Here is a 23966-nt window from a genome sequence, read left to right on the forward strand (position 1 = left end):
TCTAGGTTCCAGAGCTTTTTTTTAGGTTTTTCAATATTTTATTATGGCACACAAGAGAGCGATGGACAATGGACTTACTTCAACCAAGTGTTTCTCAAACCAGTTTCCATTTCGCTAATTGTTTTACATGTATTTTGCATCTGTCTTAGAATTACCACATGCATCATCCCATCAGCATCAATGGGAAGAACTTGGTTTCTGAGGAGACTCCTAATCTTTACCCAGGCTGATATGCTGAGAGCCTTCTTGGTACCATCCATATCATGGTAGATAAAGAAATATTTTATCTATTTTCTTAGTCACATATGTTTGACTAGATACAGTGCAAAGAGATCAAATAACTTTAAATGTAGACCACTTTGGTTTCAAGTGAAATCCATAACCTTTAAAGGCCTAAAAAACAGATATTGAGCAAAACTGGCTAACAAAGCAATTGCTCAAAAACAGAAGCAGAGCAGAAAATAATCAATAAATTTCATCTCTATTCCACACCAAATACAAGCGCAAGAGTCTTCATAAACTTAAGGTGCATGTGGACAGATGGATTGTACATTCAGTGAAACTTCCAACCAGGTAAGTTACCACTGGAATCCAAGTATTTCCCAATTAAGACATGCAGAACAATGCCAATGTAACATACAAATACATTATCTCCCCGCTAAGTGACTGATAACAATTTCATAACTGGTATCTGTAGTTTTTAAAGGGTTTAAAACTGTGTGGCATTAAATATTGTCTATTTGAGTCAATAGAAGGAAGCTAACACCACACTGAATCATGAGCTCGGGATTTCAGTCAACATCTTTCCAGTGGCAAATGACCTTTGGTATTCTTTCTTCTCCCTAAATTACATGCTAATTTTAAAAAAATATTACTCTTGACTACATCAATGCTCAGATTTCAACTTCTGACCATGATAATTAGATGAAAAATGTTAATAATGACAAATATATAGAATTCCTATTCTATACATATTTTGATATTACATACTAGTTTACAATAAAGGATAGACTTGTCACATAATTTCAGAATTGTCTCCTAGAAACCATTCTTCACATAATATAGTACACATATGGGACAAAGTATACTGTTACTTACTCTTGTTTAGTACCAATAAAATTTTTGAGAGAAAAGATTTTATGAATAGTCACGACCTAATTATAGCACTAAGAATTTCCAGTTAAAGAAGAAAAAATATTTTAGTTGTTAAATTTTTGATTTTACAAAAAAAAATTGTAGATCAATAGTCCACTTGTATATGGTTTATATCATGCTGCCATTAAGGTATTTTAATTAAGTCAACAACCACAACAAGAAATGTGTCATTCAATGTAACTTTATTTACTGTTTATTACACAAGGTCTTTAATTTCTAACCACCAAGGGTTCAAAGGACTATTTTTCCATGAATATAACATTGACATTAGTGAATTCATTTATTCATGTTGTGTTTTTATGGTAAACCTCTGAATGATTCACATTACCATAGATCCTGAACTCATAAGCTTGGACCATGCACAGGCTGGCAGCAAGCCATAAAGCCACTCTGCAAGCCAAAGGATACTCTGCCTAAGGAGAAAACTCATAGTATAACATTGAATGTCCAATCGAAGTCATCTTAGAATTATACATATATTGACTTCTTAATTTATATACGGTCTGGAACTCCACTGGTTGGATGGTGGTGAGGTTGACCTGATTTCAGGAGAATTTTTCCTGGAATAATTAAGGAAAGGGGGCTGGATGGATCTTTCTTCTTAGTTGCTTGTTCCTCCCCAGTACTTTCATCTTTCTTCTCATCCTCTTCGGCTCCTTTGGTTTTCCTCCTCCTCCTCCTCCTCCTCCTCCTCCTCCTCCTCCTCCTCCTCCTCCTCCTCCTCCTCCTCCTCCTCCTCCTCCTCCTCCTCCTCCTCCTCCTCCTCCTCCTCCTCCTCCTCCTCCTCCTCCTCCTCCTCCTCCTCCTCCTCCTCCTCCTCCTCCTCCTCCTCCTCCTCCTCCTCCTCCTCCTCCTCCTCCTCCTCCTCCTCCTCCTCCTCCTCCGACATTAAGAGGAGAAGAAGTTGGCGGACATCAAGTAGGAGCCAGTCTGCAGACTTCCATTTCCATAGGCAGATCAGCCAAACAGCTGGGAGCATTGGGAGTAGGTTAGCTGCCCACGCCGGTGAAACCGAGCCGGGTCTCCGCCTTCCAAGAGTTTACTCTAAACTGCAATCTCGATATCCAAAGCCATCTTCGTGTGGAGGAGTCTGGGTATTCTTTTAGGTAAGGTGCCATTTCGCTCTTTGTGGTTCTCAGTTCATTTTGTAATTTGTTGATGGTGTCCTGCACAGCACTGCTTGTCCTCTAGCTCCTGCAGCTGCTTCTAAAAGGCTTCGTCCATACCCCAGCATGCTTCAATCTCCAGGGTCTTGGCCTTGAGCAAGCAATGATGGCTCTCATCATCTCTCATCATCTCTTTCTTAGCGGCGCGCACCGCGTGGGTGTTCTTGGCTGTGCTCTCAGCATGGTGAAGTGGCTCTTGCACTCTTGGGCTTTCTGCATGTTCCTGGAGGCCAGCTTCCTTGATGGCGGAGAGGTCGGGCTTGGAGGACACGTCCATCTCCAGCGAGATCTGTGCGTACTGGATCTGCATCTGCAGCTCTGTGATCTCCTCCTCTTGCACTTTTTTTTTTTCAAAAAAGCGATTTTGTCCCTAGGGCTGATGATATGCTTTTCCAGTTCAGCGCGGGCCAGCACCGCCTCATCTGCGCCTTTGCGCCATCCCATCAGCCGGCCCTTGGCGTCCCAGCGACTCAGCACCTCCTCTTCATAGCGCGCTTGCAGGTTGCGCAGAGTCTCCTCCAGCACTTCGCGTACTCCCTGGAGCGCCTGCTTCTCCTTGGTAGCATCTTCCACCGCCAGGTGCAAGTCGCTGTCTCCCGCTCCTACAGCGCCCAGAAGCGGGACGGCTTGGAGTGCTTCTGGCGCAGCACAAGCAGCTCTGCTTTGAGCACCTTGTTCTGCTGCTCCAGCTCTTGCACGCGCTCGAGGAAGCTGGCAAAGTGGTCGTTGAGGTCCTAGAGCTGCGCCTTCTCCTGAGTGCGGATGGACTTGAGGTCATTGCTAATGGCGGCTACCTGGCTCAGGTCTAGGTTTTTCAGACTGTGCATCAAAGAGCCGGAACTGCATGAGCAGCTGTGGCGCATGGGGAGCTAGGAGACAGGCGCCAAATAGCTGGCTTGTGCGGAGCGCGTGGTGCTGTAGCAGCTGCGCTCCCTAGAGTTGTGCGCCCAGGGTGTCTCCACAAAGCGCCGCTAGTAGGGGATAAGTAGTAAGGCTCTTCCCTAAGGAACTCAGGGTGGTGGTTGGTACCCCCCTGGCCCGAGGCGGAGATGGGGGCCTGGAGAGGAGGAAGGACAGGGGAGGAAAGGGAAGGCTGAATTGCTGTGTGCCTGGGTTCCAGATCATACTATGCACTTTTGGTTAAGACTCAAATTCTCTGAGCCTTCTTTTCCTTATGCATAAGTTGGATAAATTAACACCTATTCCATTTTTTTGGGTTGTTAGGGAGGCTAACAAGGGTAATGTGAGTAGAACAACTTGCAAAAAAACCTAGCTGAAGATAGATATAGAAGGCCTGAGTTCCTGCCACCTCCCAACTGTAAATTAGTCTTGGAGTCCTTTGGGGGGGGGAGGGAAAAGGAGGGCGGTTATAACTTCATTGTTAGTTTATTTTTTTCCATTTTGAAATTGAATCATAGGCTATAAATTTTGAAAACGGGAGTGATAATCATGACCGTGGTTATCTATTTTTGAAGGGCCTTGTTTTTAGAATGTTCAGAATAGAGACATCTGCTCCAACTTTCCCCACAGGTAAACCAGGAGAATTGTCACTTTCGTTTCTAAACATGATCCTAAGTTACAGAATTTTAGAAGCCATTAATTACTTTCACTTAGTACGATTATATAGCCAGAGGGATACACTTTATCTTGGAAATTTATTTGGCATTAATCTGAATGCCAGTAGAACTTAGCCTTTTCCTTTCTCTTTGTTTTTATTGTCTAATTATTCTCTTCTTTGCAATTCAGACATCATGTTATGTTACTAAGCCTTGTTCTGGCAGCTTAAATAATATTAAACAGTATTCAAGGCAGACCAGATACAATTCTAATATCTGTTTGTATATTTTGAAGGACTTTAAAGAAGACAAAATGTGTATTTCATCAGCTCAAGTGTAAATTGTACTGTTGTGGCTAAGTGCACAGATTATTATATCATAAATACCTTGTCAAATCTAGATTTGACATTGTGACTTTGGAAAAAGTGTTTTCTCTGTAAGCCTTAATTTCTTAATTTATAAAAATAGGAACAATTATACGATCTCATAAAATTGTAGTAAGGATAAGGAAGGTCCTAGCACATAGGACATACCCAGTCTTAGCTCTTATCTATTATAATGTCACAAAATGTTTGAAAGTAGGTAATGTAAGTTGTGTTAAAAAATATTGCATTTAATCATATCATAGCTATTTACATTTCAGAATGTAAGTAGCTAAAAGATGAGTAAACAACACTGTGATCTTTTTACAATTGAACATTCAGTTTTTTGCTTTACCCACTTTCATGTGGTGATTCATGTGTGTCATGGCCTATGTTAAATTTCAGTGATATTTTTATTTGGATAAATTGTATTTAGCTTCCTATTTCTGTCAGATGATAGGAAAGTAATGAAATAATATATGAGAATTTGACCAAAGTGAACCTGAAGCCATCAACTGGATATTTTGTTAGAAAAGTAATAATGAGATAAAAATGTGAATTATCTTGAAATTCAGAATGACTTCATTCTTTGGTTGAATAATACTGATATCTGCAGTTTTCCTTTTGATGATAAAAGTGCATGAGAGGTAAGCATTTTTCTTTACATGAACAATATTTGGGTTTTACATAGTAATAGCTCTTTTAAAAAGTTTAAAATTGTTCCCCAGTATATTTATTGCTGTTTTGCTACTCTTAAACTTTATTAATAGGGTATCTTGTTATCCTAAATTATTTCTTCCCTATTAACATTATTTTAAATCCTGTATTATTTCTCTTTTATCTGATTTTTTATTTGAAAATATATTTTAGTGTATTTTTATGAATCTTTATACAAAAATGCTTTAGTGTTTATTGCAGGCAGATCATATGCAGTTGAATCCATTATCAATGTACTATTGCCAGGCTTATGATGAAAAACTGTGATTATAATTTACTATTTACTAAATATTATTTTATCATTGCCAACTAATGTTAGGACTATTTAAACATTTAAACATTCGCTGGCATGATATTTAGAATTTGTTATTAGAGTGTCATAGGAAGGATGTACTGGGTTGGTGGTGATTGGCTTATCCCCATCCACTGAACCTTCCACTCTTCTTCCACTTTGTCTTCCCTTGGAAAAAATTATGTTAGAAGCCCATATCTATAATTCGTTCCAGCAGTACCATCTTGTTTCTTGGCACCAGAAGTTAAATTGGTTCTTTGTGGTTGCTACTGAATTTGTCATATTGTTAGACAACCTATAGGGTGTTCTTACTATATGATCCTAATTTTCTTTCAACTAATTATTGATTATTATTTAGAGAATCTTCTTTTGCCATTTCTGAGAGCATATCAGGACTTTATTGTGACATAATTTTCATATATAAACAAATTGTATGTCAGCCTGGAGATTCTTTACCCTGTATTATTTTTTTGTTGAGTTCTCCATTTCAAGAGAGATTAATTTAAAGTTAACCATGAAGGTTTACTATTTCATTTAAAGCCTGTGTATCCTTTTAAGAATCATTAAAATGTATATTTAAAATCCTATTATTACTACCATCATGTCCCAATTGTGAATATTTAGAAATTTCTATCAGTGGCTCAGATAACCTTCTAAAATCCAGCAATACTTTATCCGTGTTTAAAGATAACAGCCTGTGTGACTATTGTTTTATTTTGTAGATGAGGTGGTTCTACTGTCACATCTAATAACATTTAGAAACAATTTAAAAGTAGAATTATAGAAAGTTCATCTGAATTTCAATAATTAAAAATAAATTCCCAAGCACATATTTCTACAAACTTCAGCAGTTTTTTTCATCTTACATTCTCAAATAGACACTTTTGATGAAATCAAAATTATTTGGCCCACTTTTTTCTAAAGTAAAGATCATAAACAAAAATAATATCTTAAGCTCTTAAAAAATCTGCATAGAAAACAGATAGCTTTTACAAATATTTATTTTATAATATTTTATTTGATTTATTTTTTTATTTATATATGACTGCAGAATGTATTACAATTCTTATTAAACATACAGAGCATAATTTTTCATATCTCTAAGTGTATACAAAGTATATTCACACCAATTCATGTCTTCATACCCTGTACTTTGGATAATAATGATCATCACATTCCACCATCATTTATAACCCCATGCCCCCTCCCTTCCTTTCCAACTGCTCGGCCCTATCTAGAGTTCGTCTATTCCTCTCATGCTCCCTCTCCCTATCCTACTATGAATCAGCCTCCTTATATCAGAGAAAACATTCAGCATTTGGTTTGGGGAATTGACTAACTTCAGTTAGCATTATTTTCTCTAACTCCATCCATTTACCTGCAGATGTCATGATTTTGTTCTCTTTTATTGTTGAGTAATATTCCCTTGTGTAGATATGCCACATTTTTTTTATCCATTCAGCCACTGAAGGGCATCTAAGTTGGCTCCACAATTTAGGTATTGTGAATTGTGCTGCTATAAATATTGATGTGGCTGTGTAGTATGCTCTTTTTAAGTCCTTTGGGTATAGATTGAGGAGAGGGATAGCTAGGTCAAATGGTGGTTCCATTCCCAATTTTCCAAGAAATCTCCATACTGCTTTCCATATTGGCTGCACCAATTTGCAGTCCCACCAGCAGTGTATGAGTGTACCTTTTTCCCCACATTCTCACCAACACTTATTGTTGTTTGTGTGCATAACAGCTGCTATTCTGACTGGAGTGAGATGAAATCTTAGAGTGGTTTTGATTTGCAGTTCTCTAATTGCTAGTGATGATGAACACTTTTTTTAGATATTTGTTGACTGATTGTATATCATCTTCTGAGAAATTTCTCTTCAGATCCTTGGCCCATTTATTGATTGGGTTATTTGTTTTTTTAGTGCTTACTTTTTTGAGTTCTTTATATATCCTAGTTGTGTCCATCCCATTTATTGATTCTTGATTTTAATTCTTGCACTACAGGAGTCTTAATAAGGAAGTTGGGGTCTAATCCCACATGATGGAGATTAGGGCCTACTTTCTCTTCTTTTAGACGCAGAGTCTCTGGTTGTATTGCTAAATCCTTGATCCATTTTCAGTTGAGTTTTGTGCATGGTGAGAGAAAGGGGTTTGATTTCATTTTGTTGTGTATGGATTTCCAGTTTTACCAGCACCATTTTTTGAAGAGGCTATCTTTTCACCAGTGCATGTTTTTGGCACCTTTGTCTAATATAAGATAATTGTAGTTTTGTGGGTTAGACCCTGTGTCCTCTATTCTGTACATTGGTCTACCAGTCTGTTTTGGTGTCAATACCATGCTGTTTTTGTTACTAATGGTCTGTAGTATAGTTTAAAGTCTGGTATAGTGATGCCATATGTTTCACTCTTCCTGCTTAGGGTTGCTTTAGCTATTCTGGGTCTCTTATTTTTCCAGATGAATTTCATGTCTTCATGCTGTTTTTAAGTCCTTTGGGTATAGACCGAGGAGAGGAATAGCTGGGTCAAATGGTGCTTTTTGTATTTCTATGAGGAATGCCATTTGGATTTTGATCAGAATTGCATTAAATCTGTATAGTGCTTTTGGTAGTATGGTCATTTTGATAATATTAATTCTGCCTATCCAAGAGCAAGGTAGATCTTTCTATCTTCTAAGGCCTTCTTTGATTTCATTGTTGAGGGTTCTGCATTTTTCATTGTATGGATCTTTCACCTCTTTCATTAAGTTGATTCTCAATAATTTGAGGTTATTGCAAATGAGGTAGTTTTCCTCAGTTTCTTCTCAGAGGATTTGTCACTGGTATACAGAAATGCCTTTGATTTATGGGTGTTGATTTTATATCCTGCTACTTTGCTGAATTCATTTACTAGTCCTAGAAGTTTTCTGGTGGAGTTTTTGGGTCTTCTAGGTATAGAGTCATATTGTCAGCAAATAGTGCTAATTTAAAATCTTCTTTTCCTATAAATATCCCTTTGATTTCTTTCATCTGTCTAATCACTCTGGCCAGTGTTTCAAGAACTATGTTGAATAGAAGCGGTGAAAGAGTGCATCCCTGTCTTGTTCCGGTTTTTAGAGGGAATGTCTTTAATTATTCTCTATTTAGAATGATGTTGGCCTGAGGCTTAGCATAGAGAGCCTTTATGATGATGAGATATACTCCTGCTATCCCTAGTTTTTCTAGTGTTTTGAACATAAAGGGTGCTGTATTTTGTCAAATGCTTTTTCTGCATCTATTGAGATGCTTATAGGATTCTTATCTTTGAGTCTATTGATATGATGAATTACATTTATTGATTTCCTTATGTTGAACCAACCTTGCATCCCTGGGATGAATCCCAATGGATTATGGTGCACGATCCTTTTGATATGTTTTTGTATTCAATTTGCCAGAATTTTATTGAGAATTTTTGCATCTATGTTCATTAAAGATATTGGTCTGAAGTTTTCTTTCTTTGATGTGTCTTTGTCTGGTTTGGGGATCAGGGTGATATTGGCCTCATAGAATGAGTTTGGAAGTGCTACTCTTTTTCTATTTCCTAAAATAAATTGTAGAGTATTGGTATTAGTTCTTCTTTAAAGGTCTTGTAGAACTCAGCTGTGTATCTATCCAGTCCTAGATTTTTCTTTGTTGGTAAGCTTCTGATTGTGTCTTCTATTTCAACACTTGATCTGTTTAAATTGGGTATCACTTGGTCTGTTTAAATTGTGCATGTCTTCCTGATTCAATCTGGGCAAATTTCATGAGTTAAGAAATTTGTCAATGCCTTTAATGTCTTCTATTTTATTGGAGTATAAGTTTTCAAAATAATTTCTAATTATCCTTGGTATTTCTGTAGTATCTGCTGTGATATTGCCTTTTTCATCACGTATGCTGGATATTTGAGTTTTCTCTCTCCTTCTCTTCATTAGTGTAGCTACTAAAAAGTTTCTTCTTAGCAAAAGAAACAATCTGTAAGGTGAACAGAGAGCCTACATCCTTGGAACAAATTTTTACCCCTCATACATCAGATAGAGCACTAATCTCTAGGGTATATAAAGAACTCAAAAAGCTAAACACCAAAAAAACCCAAATAACCCAATCGACAAATGGGCCAAGAACCTGAACAAATACTTCTCAGAAGAGGATATACAATCAATCAACAAATATATGAAAAAATGTTCATCATTTCTAGCATTTAGAGAAATGCAAATCAAAACTACTCTAAGATATCATCTCACTCAAGTCAGAATGGCAGCTATTATGAGGACAAACAACAGTAAGTGTTGGCAAGGAAGTAGGAAAAAAGGTACACTCATACATTGCTGGTGGGACTGTAAATTGGTGCAGCAATATGGAAAGTAGTATTGAGATTCCTTGGAAATCTGGGAATGGAACTACCATTTTACCCACCTATCCCTCTCCTTGGTCTATACCCAAAAGACTTAAAAACAGCATACTACAGGACACAGCCACATCTAAAGATAAAAATCTATGTTTATAGCATCACAATTCACAATAGCTAAACTGTGGAGCCAACCTAGATGCCTTAAGTGGATGAATGGATAAAAAAATGTGGCATATATACACGATGGAATAATACTCAGCAATAAAAGTGAATAAAATCATGGCATTTGCAGGTAAATGGATGACATTGGAGAAGACAATGCTAAGTGAAGTTAGCCAATCCCCCCAAAACACATGCTGAATGTTTTCTCTGATATAAGGAGGTTGACTCTTAGTAGGGTAGGGAGGGGGAGCATGGGAGGAATAGATGAATTCTAGATAGGGCAGAGGGGTGGGAGGGGAAGGGAGGGGGCAGGAGATTAGCAAGAATTGTGGAATGTGATAGATGTCATTATCTAAAATGCATGTATGAAGATACAAATTGATGTCAACATACTTTATATACAACTAGAGATATGAAAAACTCTGCTGTGTATATGTAATAAGAATGCATTCTGCTGTCACTTATTCTTTTAAAAAAACAATAAAACATTAAAACATAAATATTTAAAATTTAAAAAAAAGAAAAAAAATTGTAATGCATTCCACTTTCATTGATTTTCTTTTAAAAAATCAATAAAAAAAAACAAATGAGCACTCTTTGCTATTGCTCCTTTGACTTTTTTTTTGCATGAGTCTATGTGTGAAGTCTATTCTTTTCTATTTATTGATGCACTATCATTTTCTTATGATCACTCTCTAAATTCTTGGGGCTTTATAATAAGTACTGGAATGAGAAGGTATTATTTCTTTAAATATGTTATTCAGGATTGTGTAGGCTATTCTAGGTTTTGAATATTTGTGAAAAATCTATAAAAGAGGTTAATGAAAGTCTGATTTGGAATGTTGTATTGACCAAGTTGAGATGAATTGGCATCTTAAAAATATTCAGTTTATAAATAATGAAAAAGGTGATCTATTCATTTATTTAGATTTTATTTCCTTCCCACAGTATTTCACAGCTTTCTGTGGATATATTTTTGTACATAGTGTGCTATATTTATACCTGTTCCATTTCTTAGTAATTTTGTAAATGGCATTTTTTAAAGATTTAAAGTGAGTTGTTCATTGCAGGTGTAAGGAAACTCAGTGGCCTTTATGTCATGACATGGTAGGTCGTTTCCTGTTAGCTCCATCTACCGTCACTAAACCACGGGATACTTGCTTTGATGCATTTCCCCTTGCACTTTACAAAATTGTGACATTAAACACCTGTGTATCAACGTCCAACCATTTAGTGGGGATTCAACAGGGGGCAGCCAGGAACAACTCAACAGTGATCTCTGAGCGTTCTGTGCTATGCCCTGGCTGCCAGCAGGGAGAACATGAACCCATCTTGGCAGTTTCAAGGACAGAGAGCCTGTTTCCCTCAGGAAGGGAGCCTGTTTCCCTCATCCATTGCAGCTGGGGAATGAATTGCAGGGAGCTCACTGGAGGAAAAATCTCCTGTATGCAGCATCGATGGCAGAGAAAGGAAGTTGGTGGAGGAGGGGGGTTTGCTTGGCTTTTCCCTGATATTTGTTGACAGCCTGCAGAGAAGATCTCATTTCTGGAATGTTCCATATTGAGTTACCCTTTTCTTCCTGACAGAAAATTTTATGAAAACTTACTTTACAGAAATATCAATCATTGCAGGGGTTAAAAGGCATAAATCAACATGCTGTGTTTTTTTTTTTGTTTGTTTTTTTACAAATTCAATATGGATAGATCTTCCAAACAAAAGTTGAATAAAGAAACTATAGAGCTCAATAACACAATCAATAAGTTAGAATTAACTAACATATATAGAATATTTCAACCTGTATCAAGAGAATACACTTTCTTCTCAGCAGCACATGGATCCTTCTCTAAAATAGACCATATATAATGCCACAGGGAAACTCTTAGCAAATACAAAAGAGTAGAGATACTACCATGCATTTTTTCAGATCATAATGGAAAGAAATTGGAAATCAATGACAAAATAAAAAATTAAAATTTCTCCATCACCTGGAGACTAAAACAACATGCAACTGAATGAACTATGTGTTACAGAAGACATCAAGGAAGAGATTAAAAAATTCTTAGAGGTAAATGAGAACATAGACACAACATATCAAAATCTCTGGGTCTTTAGGAGAACTCTTGACACAGATTCAGAAAGGGATCAACATATTCAGAAATTACAAAATTACAGGACCTGTGGTCAATGAGTTGGGATGATATCAAAAGCTTGGTCTTTATCTCCATTGCCAATCTAATAACAAGGACAAGGTTTTGAGAAAAAGAAAAAAGGTTTTCTTGACTTGCTAGCAAAGGAGGAACTTGGGACTGCCACTCCAGAGGCTGTGATTTTCTCTGCCTGGAGTAACACAGGGCTTTTATAAGAGGAACACAAGGGTGGGGAATCCAGATATTATCAGTAGATATAAATCATTAATGTCCATCAGGTGTCCTTGAGTGACTCATTGCTCTGAACCTTAGGTATAGAGTTCCTCCCTCCTTCCCTCCCTCCCTTCTCCCCTTTCTCTCTTCCTCCTGGACAGTGAAGGACAGTATAATTTAGTACAGGACAGGAACAATTTTGGTCTGTTTATCCTATTGATATGGAGTGTGAGAGGCAAAACAAGAAGAAAAGGAAAAAGAAAAAGTTTTACAATAAGCTGCTTGTGATCAAGCAGCAAAGTTTATACTCAAAGCATGAAGTGGACCCCCATTACAGGGACAGGCCAGAGCCAGCAGAATCTTGTTGGAGCCCAAATTAAAAGGGAAAATGTGTGCTCATGTGTCCACCTGTCATTAACTTATATCATTTATTTTTCCTACAGTGTTAAAGTAGTTGCAAATATCTTTTAAAACAAGTGCATTTAAACTCATGTTATTTCAAATTTAATTATGTTATTTATACATAACCAATTTATTTTTACTTTCCTGGATTTTATGGAAGCAACCTCTCAATAATGTTTTTAAGATAACTTCTTTGTGTATCTGACTTTGAGAGCCACATTTAGTCCATATTTTTGGTCAAAAAGCCTTATTTGTACTCATTAGAGGAAAAGTATTATGTGGGAAAGTGAAATTCAAAAAGTCAAGCTGATTCCAAAGTATCTCAAAATAATTTAGAACACCAAAGACACCATAGCTGTTAACATATTATTCATACAGCGTCTCCTCTGTGCAAGCATTTAGACATAGGTTGATTAGTTTCATAACTGTTTCTGAATGGGATTTGGGTAGAACTTTATAACAATGTTGGATGATATTCTTACTTTACTGGTGTTGTATATTGATATGATCTTTTGTCTATTCTGACCTTTTGTAACTGCAATACTCTATCTAAAATTATACAAAATTAATCAATTGTTTTTCCTATGTGACTTTGAAAAGTCAACTCTACTGGTTCCAGTAAAGAATCAATTTTTAACATAATTAAAGTCATTTTTAAAGACTTATGTAAAATATCACTTTAGACTTTTTACACTTAAGTCTAATCCATTATAAACTAATGAGAATCTTAAAAAAAAAACCAACCTTTCCAGAATAAGTTCAATTATACCAGGTACAAATATGTAAGTACAAGGAGCTCACTAACTATGCTATTCCAAGTAGATGAAAAGCAAAATTGATATTATACTATAGTTCTATGGAAATAAATTAAAACCTATTCTTTCTCCATATATGAATGCTTGGATTCATAGGCAGATAACAAAATTCTCCATTTCATTCCCTTCTTGAGTAACTAGCTGGATATAACTTCTCAAAACCCTACTCCATAGTATTGTCTCTCTTCTTTTCAAGACATGAATTTTCACCTTTTTAATTTTTTAACAGAGGTTTCAAATCAATCACTGATGCCTTCCCCTGGGTTTTATTTGAGAACTTTTCTCTGAGATTCATTTTCATTCCCATGCCAAAAAAAAAAAAAAAAAGAAGAAGCAAGGCATGCCCTGGAAACCCCTCTTGTTTTACTGTGCTTACACCCGCCTACATCCACATTTACCCTCTTTTGATTAGTATGAAAAGAACTGTGCTCATATAAACAGAAGGGAAGGTCCATGAATATAATCAGTCACCTGCATCCTGGTCCCAAATCTGCACCATTATGCCAGTCTGCACAGGCGACTGGGCTCACATATGGGAGAGGTGTTCAACAAAGAAAGCAGTAGAGACATCAGAAGTACTTCCACTCTGGGTGGGGACATGTGGAGTACTTGTGGTCTAGCAACTGAGAACTGAAGGAAATTGGTGTGTATAGATATACAAAATATCACTCTTTTCACATAGGTCACATTCAACCAGAACAAACAGCTTAACTCAGTTCAATGCACAAGGAAGGATTAAAAGGAACAGAGTTGTAATTACTTTACTTTCTATTTTTATTTTATTTCCTGTGACTTAGAATCATATTGGGTAGTTTTAATGCACATTCCAAAGCAGTGTGTTGTGGGAGCAGCAGGTGAGTCAGTAAATGCAGAAAGTGATTTTTAAGCCTGACAGGCCAGAGAAACACCAGAATTTGACTAGATGGATTTTTTTCTCTAAGCAGAATTGAACCACAATGTATAAATTCATGGAATGTATTGTAAAGTGAGGGAAAGCGACTAGGCAGCTGAGATCACTCTGTGCCTGACTTTTGCCAGGTTCCAGCTAGGTGGGCTTCAAGACATGGTAAGGAGTGCATAGGCAAATTTAAGGACTTTACAAGCAAATCAGCTAATCCCACAGATAATTTTGACTTTGCCATGCTAAGTAGTCAGTATCTTTTGGGACCATGGTTAAATTATATTGATTGACAGGGTCCAGCCCAAAGTTATAGAGGGTAGGGAGGTTTATTTTGATTGTGTCTTTCTATACATGGAGGAAATTTCCTTCTCATTTACACCAGTGTTTCATGCAGCCACCACAAGCTTTCAAACACAGTGGACCCCAGAAAAAGCTTTGTCATAGTTATTCATTTCCACATATAATGGAAGTCATGCTATTTGGTTTCCTTAAAGGAAGATATATATATACATTCTGTTCCATAGGGCAGTTGTCCAGCTGTGTCCATGAGCTGCAGCTGTGGCTCTAGTTTTCACATTTGCTTCCTCTGCACCAAGGTGGCTGACTGAAGATGCCACAGGAGATGAGAAGAGGAGGACAGAGGCACCTCAATGTACAACAAGGAATCATTTTATTATGCACATCTGTTAGGATACTGTCTATTATATAAATACCTTAGCTCTAAGCGTAAAATGCAACAGGAGTGAATACATACAAATTGGATGATTCAGCAACACATAAGCAACCTGATCAATCTAAGTGAGAACAGTACCAGCCTGTGTCCCATCACCACATTTACAATACCATATTTCCTGTCCAAGTTGTCCCTATGGATTTGGCAAAGAAAATTATGATGACAGTGAGATGTTACACAACAAAGGAATAAGACAACCTCACTCAGAGATGAACAGTTCTCTATTGGTAATGTTTTCCTGTTTGTATGCCTTGTCTAATCCCTTTGCCCATGGACTAGCAACCCACACCACTGAGGCCCTTTTGCCATTCCCATGGCCAATAGACTCAGTTGGTTCCCTCTGGAAGCTCCTGTGGCAACAAGTACTGCTTCAGGTTTGTCCACAAGGTCAGAGCTGCCACAACCATCCCACAACCTATTGTCAAGCTCTGTAAATACAGTATAGAAGAAGAAAGCATATTGCCACTCTTCCCATAGGAAAGCACAGTCTGTTTTAATGTGGCAGTTGATCCCAAATGTCTTTCCTTATCTTTGGCCTCTTTCAGAGCTGTGACAAAGGCCCAAATTGAACTCATTTATTGCCCTTACAGTTCCATAGGACTCATTCAAAACCTATTAGGGCAGGAGTAAAAAAAAAAGTATAGGGATGTTCTTATGCTAATATACCCAAGGCATGTATTTCCTCTATGTCTCTATGTCGCAAGCCATCCATGGGCTATGTGTGGACTTTGTCTGCATTGCAGCCTAGTGGATAGTAATATCTGGTGTCTATGTACTTCCAGTGGACATTTCCTCTGTGTAAGAGTGCCCAGAGACATTGTGAATTTCTATCCTGCTCTTCCATGTCCCACATGGCACCTGAGATGGGTGTTACCTGCCAAGATGCCAATCAACCTGCTGACTGCAGGACAACATAAAGCAAGACTCTGCCCTTGAAACCTTATTCCTGCCTTTGATGTACCCCCCACTGGAACCATTTTCTTTGTGTAGCTCCAACACCTGTGTGGACTAAACCTATCAGGGGCTCCACTTTTGAAAACATATTTCTGATTCTTTGTCTTTTGTACTTCACTAATTATTCTACACTTTAACTTCTCAGATGCCTTACACCCTCCTCAGCAGGAAAAACAACTCCCCAACAAGATGCTGGCCATTCCCCATGCCACTACAATGATTTGTGTTTAGAAAAGCACTTGAGATGTTTCAATTCCCAGTAACATAAGACCAAGCTTTTATTAAGTCACACAATGTCTTTAAGATTAATCCTAATTATGGAGTAGAGTGATGTCAGCTTCTCAATATCCAGGAAGGTCTGTTTGAGAATTTAGAAAATTTATATACAACAGCAGGACACAACCAAATAACCCCTGAACACCAGAGAGAGACCCCAAGCCTTTCCAGCTTGGAGGAGTTTACACCCCATCCTCTGTCTTGGAGGTGTGCTAACTTTGAGCTGGTGGTGTAATGACACAGAAATTAAAGCCACATGACCAACATAATAAAATTTAAGTGCTCATTCAGTTTATGTCCACGTCACAGCTGCCACCACAATCACATAAAATAGGATCAGATTATGTAAATACACTTGTGGAAAAACAAAGACCATTGTTGTACTCCTCATGTGGAAGTATATTGACCTTCTTTTCCTCATTGGACCTCTTGTATTTCTTTTGCCTTCTAGTGTAGCTTGAGAAATATGAAGTGCCAGTAAAGGGCTCAGGAATGACTATAGACATCTATGACACTGCCTCATAGATGCTTGAAGAGTGGTCCTTCAGTTCTACTGTGAATGGTTCATTATCAGGACCAGTGCAGATTGCTGCATGAAGGGCCCGCTTCATCCCTAACTGCCTTAGGTCTTGGAGTTCTTCCATGGGTTTCCATCACAGGGTGCCATGTTTGACTCTGCCACATTGTCCCAAGCATAGTTTCAGGAAGCTATCACCAAGAAAAGTAAAGAGATGGCAGTGTCCTCATTTACAGCTTAATATATTCAGCTTAATGTAGGGCAGGTGGTGACTGATGTGCTCTTACTCTGTTAGATATACTCTAGTAAGAGTATATCTTCAGAACAAGTGCCCCAGATCCAAAAGAGCCATTCTATTGTACTTTCCACAGATTTTTGCCTAAAATTATTCCCCAGTTCTACCAGCAGAGTATCATCTCTCATGAAAATATGCATGTGCTGGTGGGGAGGGGGGAGATCATCATCCTTCTCTCCCAATGACATTGGCTACTGTGTCTTGGCCTTTTCAGTTATGACTATAAACTCATCTGTCACTTGGCATTGACACCTAAATTGGCTCATCCAATCTTCTTCAAAGATACTAGATGGACAAGGAACCAATATATGGAAGTCCAGTCCTGAACAGGTATTCCAAATTGTAAAATCTATGATAACCAGTCACCTCCCTTTCCTTTGAGTAATGAAAAGGGAGAGCAGAGGGCCCAAGTGCAGCCAGAGGAATCATGGTGAGTGAGGAGCAGGAGGAGGGTCACAGAGAGACAGATGGGCTGGGCAAAGAGTAAAGAATATCACCCTTTAAGCCTCTGGAGACCCAGGGAGACTTAATTGCCATGAAGCCAATTCCTAAGACAAAGGACTGAAGATCTTGCAAGAGAAGACCTGGGACTTCATTGCCTGACTAGTGTGTTGGTGATACTCTCCATTGAATTTTTAATTTGGCTTATTAATTCCTTCCTTTTGAGGATTTCTGACTCATTCTTCTTCAGGATCTCTATCTCCTTATTGAAATAGTCTATTACTTCTTGAATTTTCTCTCTGATTTCATTTCTTATGCCATCTTTTACCTGGTAGATTAGCTTAACCATGAATTTTATGAAGTCCATCTCTGACATTTCTTCCACTGTGGTGTCAATGGAGTCTATTGTCCATAGTTTCTGTGTTATTTGGGATCATTTGTTCCCTTGCTTTTTTATATTGTTGGCTTATTAATTCCTTCCTTTTGAGGATTTCTGACTCATTCTTCTTCAGGATCTCTATTTCCTTATTGAAATAGTCTACCCATCTATCTGGATGGGTCTGATGCTGTAGAGTTTTTACCTTATGAGTTTATAGTGGTTCCTCTATGTCATTAGTACCTCACAGATTGGAGTGGGGGGATCCCACTCATAACAGTAATGTATGTAAACATTGTATAGCAGTAGACTAAGTCCTTAGATCCTATTTGGCTTGCTAATGTTAATTGGTACAATATATAGATAGTGGGATTAACAACTTCCATTAGTAAAAACCATAAATAATTATGCATTATATGTGGCTTAAAATCAAATAATAGATGTTGTCTATGGTTTCCACCATATTAATTATTGCTATGGCATTGATGGTAGGTGTAGATGTCATGTATCTCAATTAGTTTTAACAAATATTAAGGATAGATTTGAGTATGAGGAAAGAAGGAGAGAAAAGAGAGTAGAAAACTATTTGCAATTTCAAAGGGTGAATAGGGCAGATGCAGTGGTACTTAGGATATGTTGTTAATGAGAAAATGAAGAGAAAACAGAAGAATCTAAAGGATGAAAGGGATATTGAGATTTTGGTGTCAAAAATAGAAAAAAGAGAACAGGAGATAAGGGAGATAGAGTAGTGGCAAAGTCGATACATAAAACAAAATCAAAATCAGCTAATCAGAATTGCTAACCCTCAAAATACAGAACAGGGGAAAATTATATCTTCAGGGGGAAAAAAAGAAAAATGAAAAGAAAAAAAAGGCTAGAAATGAGGAGAGAGAAATAAATATTAATGTGTGTAGGAGTTCTGGATCATTCAGTACACAAATAAAACAAAAGCCCTTCACAGATGTAGAAATACAATGGCCAACAAATATATGAAGGATATATAAATAATATTCAATATCTCTATTAGTCAGAGAAATTAAAACTAAACTGAGATTTAGTCTCACAGCAACACTAAATGTTGGCAAAAATGTGGGGAATAAGATTCACACACATATTGCTGGTGGGAGTGCAAATTGGAAAACAATAAGGATTCCCCAGAAAACTTGGAATAGAACCACCATTTGACCCAGTTATCCCACTACCTGGGTTATACCCAAAGGAGTTGAAATCAACATACAACAGTGATACAGCCACATCAATGTTTATAGCTGCTCACTTCACAATTGCTAAGCTAACAAACCAAACCTGGGTGTCCTCCATCAGATGAATGGAAAAAGAAAATGTGGTATATATACACAATGGAATATTACTCAGCCATAAAGAAGAATGAAATTGTGGCAATTGCCACTAAATGGATGGAACTGGAGAATATCATGCTAAGTGAAATAAGCCAATCCCAACAAACCAAAGGCTGAATGTTCTCTCTGATATGTAGATGCTAACCCATGATAAGAGAGGGTAGGAGAGGGAAGTATAGAAGTTAATTGGATTAAACAAAGGGAAATGAAGGGAAGGGAGAGGATTTTTGGCATAGAAAAGACAGTAAAATGAATTGGATATATTTGCCTATGCTTATATGGAATACAGGACTACTGTAACTTCACATCATGTACAACCAAAAGAATCATATCCAAATTGGAATAGGTTGCACTCCATGTATGTATAATACATCAAAATACACCCTACTGTCATGGGTATCTAAAAATATCAAATAAAAAAGAAAATAGAAGGTAGATCAGTGGAGTAGAGGATGGAGAAGGACAGGAAAAGAAGCAACTGTCTAATGAAATTGACCGAATTATGCTATATATATATATATATATATATATATATATATATATATATATATATATATATATATATATATACCAGGATGAATTTCACCTTTGTGTATACCTATAAAGCACCATTTAAAATAATGAATATGTAGGATACAAGTAGAGGAGGGGAAGCAGAACAAAATGAGAGGGAGGATGGGACAGATGAGTAAGTACTGAGGACTAAAATGGAGCAAATTATACTCCATACATGTAGGATTTTGCCAAAATGAGCCCCACTATCATTCATTATTGTGAAAAACTATAGTGCACTATTAAACATTTTAAAATAAAAAAGTAAATGCTAGGCTATGCAAGAAAAAAATTTGGGGTCCAAGTTTTCTCCCATAAACTACTACAGCTCTGATAGCCATGCTGTCCCCAGTTGGCACAGTCCTGCTGCTGGTACTGTTGACTTTTTCAGGCTGATACAGAAGCAGCAGTGCTCCCTAAGCCAACCCCAGGCTGCTCCACGCTGCCATAAAAGTGGGGAAAGAAATGCCTGAAAGAAGAATATCTGTCCCACCCTCAAGGCTCCTAAGAGCAGGAGAGCAGTGCTGGGTGAAAATCTTTCATCAGGCTGATTGGGGAGCTATTGTCAAATATAGCTGCTAGAGTGAGGCCACAAAAAGGAATAGGCCCATGCCAATGGAACCAAGGCTGCTGTGGTATGGAGGAGAGGGCCACCACCTCCTCAGCATCTTTTGGTTTCTATGGAAGAAAACCCAAGCACTCTGCAGAAGGTTCTAGATCTGAAGAAGAGCTGGATCTCACAGGATGATGTGTAGGCCTTGCAGAGTAATAATATGGCTGTGGAAGCCTGCACCATCATTCAGACTGCCCCTTCTCCCCCACACTGCCCCTTCTTCCCAAGACTGCCTCAGATGATGGTGTGGGTACCCACCCACTGTACAAGGCAGTCATCTTCCAGTCTCCTGCTGCCTCCCAGAGCAGCTCTGGCCCATGATGTGATGTGCATCATGGGTTAGGGATCTGCCATCCAGTGGTACGATTGGCATTGGCCCCTTGACTTTCATGTGGTGGGCACAGTGGGTGCAGAGACCAAGAGCACCTCTCTAACATCCCAGTAGCCACACGCCTGCGAGGAAGTGGAGAGTCCCCAGTATCTAAGAAGTGCAGCCCAGCAGTGGACAGTGGGCCTCGCCCTTTGCCCTGGGGACTTTCTCTTCACCAACTGTTCTTCCCTGCCAGATCCCTGCATGCCCTTTCCCATCCCCTGTTCCAGCCATACGTCAGAAGAACTGGACTCAATGCGCATTTGGGCAACGGAAGTTGGCGGTGTCCTAGCCCAGCTGCCTTGGTCTCTACACTCCTCTCTAGAATAAACCCTACCAAGTGCGCTGAAAGGGCAGCCTCTGCAAGCCATGTCGCGTTCCAACCGGCCATCTTGGTCTATTGACCGCCCATTAGCCTGACCTGCCAGCCTCCAGCTCCTAGGCAGGATCACCCTGCTGCCCCAACATCTACCACTTCCACCAAGAAACCTGTCATTTTGTGCATTGCTCATCTGGCTGCTACAGAGGCCCTCTCCTGCAGGTGGCGCTCTGCTCTCTATGGATCCTCCCGCTGCCCTCCTATTGGGGACCACAGGGAAAAGCAGGCACTGTCCACTGTTAACAAGGGAAGGTTCTGACCCTCCAGAACCTCAGGAGCCTCCTCCTGAGCCTAGACCTTTTGTCTTGCCTTCACCACTGAAGCAGGTCCATCATGCTGTGCAGCTCAGGACACCTGGTCACATATCTCCATTTTCCTTAAAATGAGGGCCCAAGAGCAGCCAGAGGAACTGATGGCACCAGCAGTGGAAGTGGCTGTGGTGACACAGGACAGAAACGAGGAGGAGGAGGAGGAGAAAATAGAAATACAGGACAATTTGGAAATGGTGTCCCTAACAATGGGGGAGTAGAACTCTCCAAGCCTCTAGAGACCCAGGAAGACATTGCTGGGTCCAGCCTCATACAAGAGAGGGACCAGGTGCCTCCAGTGAACTTGTCTGACAGCCATATTGCCCCAGGTGGCACAGCCCTGTTGCAGGTGTGCTGACTTTAGTGCAGCCTGATGCAGAGGCACCAGGGCTCCCTGAGCAGCCCCAGACTGCTCCATGCCTCCAGAGAAGTGGGTAACGCAAAGGTTGGATGAAGACCTTCTGCCCGGTTCTCTAGGCTCCCAGGAATCAGGAGAGGGGGTGGAGGGGAAAGTCTTCAACTAACCCATTAGTGAGATATCTTCCACTCATAGCTGCTAGCTGGAAGCCTCCCAATAGAAACAGGCCCCCCTGTAGCTACCACTGCCAGTGGCATTGAGGTGAGCTGCCACACCTCCTAAGTGTCATATTGTTCCTATGGAGGAAGACTTAGGCACCCTGCAGAAGAAGTTTTGGTCTCCAAAAAAAGAGCAGTATCATGGAGGATGACATGGAGGCCTTGGTGGGTAAGACCGACTGCAATGGCCTGCACCACCACTCTGAATTCTTTCTCCCCACTTGTGGTCCCTGCAGGGACTATAAATCCATGGCTCCACCCACTGATGCCTTCCAGATCCCAGCTATTCTTGCCACCACCAGTGGGCAAACCAGGCTCCTTCCCCTGATCCTGTCTGCCTACCTTACCTCAAACCAATTATTATTATTATTATTATTATTACCAGGTTGACTGATTTCTTTTTTATTTTTTTAATTTGTTTTAATTAGTTACACATGACAGTACAATGATCTTGACATATCATACATTTGAATTAGATGGGGTGTAATAGACATTATTATTGCTGTATGTATATACATGACTGCATGACCAATGAGAAATCAAACCAATTATTGATGAGGAGGTTGTCTTCATCTGTCTGCTCCTGCTACTCTCTGGATCTCTTGAGGCTCAGTCATAATGTGGGTGTCCTTGCTAGTGAGTATCAGTGCTCTACTCACTTGACAAGAGCTGCCTCACCCGCCATTTCCCTCCTCCTCACACATCATATTCTGGAGCCTTTCCCTTCAACCTGCCTCCTACAGAATGGAATCCCCAACCATCAAGTCTGTGGATTTTCCTTCTTCTCTTTTTTTTTCATTCCCAGCTCTCCTTTAATCCCTTCCACCAGCAAACCTGCTAGAATTGGCCAGCCTCCTAACTCTGGCAAGGAAATCTGCCACCTCCAGTACCAATGCATCCACATTCCTGATGCAGCAGCCAACTGCCCATCTGAGGTCCCTGCCATGGACACTACACCCTCTTCTATGGCAGAAATTGTTATAATTGTCCCAGGCTCAAATAAGCAGCTCCTGACATGCCCCCAGGTCCATAACTCTATCCATTATAGGCAGGTGGAAAATGGACCAGTCTCTCCCAGACCGCCTACTTTTAGGTTCTCCTGCCCCAACTCCTATGGGGAGTATAAAGTATAAATATCCCTTTGTTCCACACACCACTCTTCAGCCCACATCTGAAAACACTCATGAAGAACTAAGGAGAGCCTCTCTACAACACCCCTCTGCTCATGTTATTCCCAGTTATGGATCATACATTGGATGCGTTCTTAGATGACAGAGACTCTATATGATCAACATTAAGTCTGCCATCGAAGGTGCTATGGATACCACCCCTCTATGCAAGACTGCCATCTTCTAATCTCTCTTGTCTTCCAGCACTACTCCAGCCCATACAACAGGTTGCTCGCTGGTTATGGAACCTCTCACCCAGTGGCAGCATTGCTTCTCTCCCTTCATCCACAAGTTGACATGTACAGCTGGTGCAGGGACCCAGCTCTACTCTCCAGCATCCTAGTAGTGCTGAAACCACCTATCAGCACCCCCCCCCCCACACACACATACATTATACATACTATGGATTACAACTAGGGCTGCTGGTGGGCAGTGAATGACTGCACAACTCTCTCTCTTTGGGCAACCCAGGAAGCCCAGCCCCTGCTATGGGCAAAAGCTTTCTCACAGGTAACAGCTGAGTGGCAGCACAATGCATCCAGGACCTATGGGTATCACACCACTGTGGACAATTTTGCACACCAGCCCACAACCTGACAACCGAGGTACTATGAACATGGTGTAGCCAAAAGGTCAGACTTGGGACATGCCAGCAGGATGACAAGCTCTAGAGACAGCACTCCAATCTTTGCTAGCACAATTCCTAGCCCAGTGGTGTTCATGGGAACTGGGGCTCCTAAAGGTGGAGGGCACTATGGGTTTGCAATACCCACATCAGGATCTAGGTCTAATTCTGGACCCCACTGGCACAAGGCTG

General features: G+C 39.5%; 1 pseudogene; it reads right to left on the reverse strand.

Moving 5' to 3' along the window:
* Window positions 1-1647: 1647 nt before the first annotated feature.
* Window positions 1648-23966, reverse strand: part of LOC114095838 (neurofilament light polypeptide pseudogene) — a 34767-nt pseudogene continuing 12448 nt past the window's right edge.

Source organism: Marmota flaviventris, chromosome 3, assembly GCF_047511675.1.
Source record: "Marmota flaviventris isolate mMarFla1 chromosome 3, mMarFla1.hap1, whole genome shotgun sequence".
NCBI classification, from domain to species: domain Eukaryota; kingdom Metazoa; phylum Chordata; class Mammalia; order Rodentia; family Sciuridae; genus Marmota; species Marmota flaviventris.